Here is a 3,360-nt window from a genome sequence, read left to right as displayed (position 1 = left end):
AGGGGACATCATTCCTAATCTCATCCATCACAAAAGGGACATGGGATGAAGGCCATCCCTGGTCTGTTCCTATGGAGTTTTCGGTGCTGGGTAGGCGAGAACACCGCCCCTCACCCCCTAAAGCGGGGGCATGGTCAGCACACTTAGGGTATGGAGAGTGCACGGGCACTCTGTACCCTGGCCTTGTGAAGCCTGAGGCTCACTGCCTCCGCTGGCTTCTTGCTGCTTCCACGTCCAAAAGTGGAGTTTCTGTTTTTCTCTCCTCCCTTGGAGGTGAGGAGCTCTCACTGTGCAAGGTTGGGGAGCAAAGGGGTGAACCGCTAAACTGCTGTGACATCAGAAATCAATGCCTTGGTGCAGAGCGAGGAAGCACTTCTTGCCAAGAGGGTCTGGGAAGCAAAGGCCTCTGGGAGCACACTCGGCTCTCACAAGAGTCCTTAGCTTCTCTGGGCCCTCCTTCCTCCTCACACCATTGACTGGCCCACAGAGGCATTTGCTTCTCTCATGCAGATGGATGGGCTCTGGGATCCCTCTCCGGGTGACATCCCGTGATGCTTCCAGCCACTCTCGGATCGGACCAGAGCCGGCATCCCACCGAGCACCTGCACTGTCCTCAGGGAGAGGAGCCCGCAGCCTTCTTCCCCACGCGTCCCATACCAGCTCAAAGACTCCATGAGTTTCATCAAGTCACTGTGAACAGAGCCTGAGCCAGGCTCTGTGCCTCCTGTGCGTGTGCATGTGTGTGGTGTGGGTGCGCATGTGTGTGCACGTTCGTGTGTGTGCACATGCGCACGGCTGGTCCAGGTTGGTGGAGAGTCCCATCGCGTTCTCACAGTCTGTTTTGCGAGATGTCAAACCCCAGTTCCGATGGGGATCAGACAGCCAGGCTGTGTCCCCTTGCCTTCTCTCACCCTTTGCCAACCCATCCCATGGTAACCTCGGACCCTGATAGAGTCGGGACTGCATCTGGGGAGATGTGTAAGGTGAGGGCTGGACGGACCCATTTTTCTGTGTCTTTCAAGATTGGATCTGAGCCAGTCTTCATCCAGCTTTGTTTTTCTGAGAGCTTCAATCTGGGCCAATGCACATTTGTTAATTAGAGCCCAGGGGTGGTGCTGGGCTCCTCCTCTCCCTCGTCTATTACAGATTGGCCGAGCATGGAGGGAGCCTCTTTGGCTCATCCAACAGGGTTAGGACCACTTTGTGGTCTAGTCCAACCTACATCTGGGTTGTGTCCCAAGACCCTGCCTATCTCTTCCCCATCGTTCCTCTTGCCTCTGGCTCCTGCTAAGGAATGAATCGAGGGTCAGGGAGGAGAGAAGGGGGATCAAGAAGGGAAACCCAATTCCTGCTTTGAAAGTGGGTTCTTTGAACTATATGTTTGGGGGAAGTTCCTCTGGATACTAATTTGAATTATATACCTCATGTTTTGGGGGTCTGACGTATATATATGCATATATATTTCATAATATTTGGAAGGTTTTTGATGCTAGAGAAATGGAAACAAAAGAACCTTCAAAAATGGTACTTAAATGAGACCCAGAAACCAAGGTTTCCTGAGAGCTTTGGAGCTGCCTGCTTTTCAGCATGCAGCCGCTTTGCCGTTCATGTGACCAGTGGATTTACCTGAGTATCACCCAGTTCTTGGGGGCATGCTGGTGCTGAGCCTTTCCTCCTTTTCCAAATGGCTATAGGGACGTTACAGGCTCCAGGAGAGGGACCTCTGATAGGAACAATTATGTCTGCCATTTTGGTTCCCGTCTCTCCCATCGGTCGGCAGCCGTTTATCTCACCAGCAAACCGGAGGTCAGTCCTGAGCTCGCTGCACCGCAGAGTAATTTCCTGCCACAGCTGGGAAAGAGACGTTCAAACTTATTGGGAAAGACACCCTTGCAGTGTTTGATGTCATGCCCTGTGCCCTTGCCAGGCCACCGCGTCCCAGGGATGATCAGAGAGCCTCACTGTAGGTCACTACCATCTCCGCCTTTACCCTTGTCAAGCGTCTGCTGGGCATGTGACCCACAGTGATGAGGAATGAGATGGAGGGTCAGTGGGTAGAAACACAACTGTGCCGTAGGAGGTGGGGAAGAAAGAAGACATGCTTTGGCAACTGGCAACGGGCAAAGGGGAGAAGCTGATTTTCTGCATCAGGCACATGAAGGTATGCGTGCGAAAGGGGACCCAGAGAGTGCACAAGGCAGGCTGTATGCCAGGGCAATACCACTTTGAGAATGAGTCTTCATGCCTTCAAGCCTTTCCCCCCGAGATGCTGATTGTGTCTGTGCCCCGTTTCTCTTCCTCTCTGAGGATGCTCAGCAGGGGCTACCTCATCCTCATCTGCTTGTGGGACGTCTGGGCAGAAAGAATCTTGAGCTTCCTTTCTGACACTGCCAACCAGGCAAGGCGGGAGGCATTCCTTTGCCCTTTCTCTTGAGCCAACTTGGAAAGGTACAGTCTTGGGTTCAGTGGCGACCGTGCCAGCAGAGGCCCTGTGCCTCTGCCACTTTGACACAGGAGTGTCCCCACCGGAAGCCCTGCTGAGCTCCCTGGCCCATGCAGGGACTTCCCTGCCTTTCCTTTAATCGTCTTAGCACCAGCAGCCCAGTTCCTCCCTCCCTGAGTCTCCAGGGATGACAGACTCCGTCAGATGCTCATCCCTTAAAGATGAATTGTGTATATGTGGTTGTGTGTGCTTTTATGTTTTATCCCTTTCCTCTGTGGTTTTGGACTTGGTCAAAAGTATTCGTCCTGGTATTGCACTGTTTGTGTGCATGAGAAGATTGCGGGAAAGCCCCATGTGGTACAAGAAAGGGTCCTGTCCCCTTTCCTTGTCTATGGTCACTGGCATTTGAGTGGGGGTGGGTTTCTGGGAGAGGGCAGGTGAATGTCCTAATGTAAATCTTTGTAACTGGTGTGTTTTGAAGTCCTTGGTGTTGCTCTGTGAGAGGCCATCGCCACCTGGTGCTCATGAGGTGTATGTGCAGAACAATAAATGGCAAATGAACAACCACAACTTGTCAACCTTCTGCTTTCTGTAGGTCAGGGCACCTACCATGAGACATTGGGGCACCTCCCTGAGCCTGTGAGCAACCTCAGTCCCCTCTACTGGGTGAGGTTGGGGGAGTCCCTTTCCCATATGTTTTTCACATCTTCACCCACACATTTGACCAAGGGACCTGGCTTGACTTCTTGTTCCTCTAAAGAAAACAGACCACATGACAGGGGAAATAAGTACATGAGCCTGTGGAGAGAAAACCTTCTTAAAAACCCTGAATGTTCACTTAAAGTTCCCTCCACCTGACCACCCTAGAAAGTATGTTTCAATAGTTGACAAGCCGTTGTTTTTCAAATGTGTAGTAT

Source organism: Pteronotus mesoamericanus, unplaced genomic scaffold (assembly GCF_021234165.1).
Source record: "Pteronotus mesoamericanus isolate MK-2021 breed Mesoamerican mustached bat unplaced genomic scaffold, CSHL_Meso_final scaffold_83, whole genome shotgun sequence".
Classification (NCBI taxonomy): Eukaryota; Metazoa; Chordata; class Mammalia; order Chiroptera; family Mormoopidae; genus Pteronotus; species Pteronotus mesoamericanus.
The sequence above is the reverse complement of the archived record's forward strand: the minus strand, read 5'-3'. Positions refer to the sequence as shown.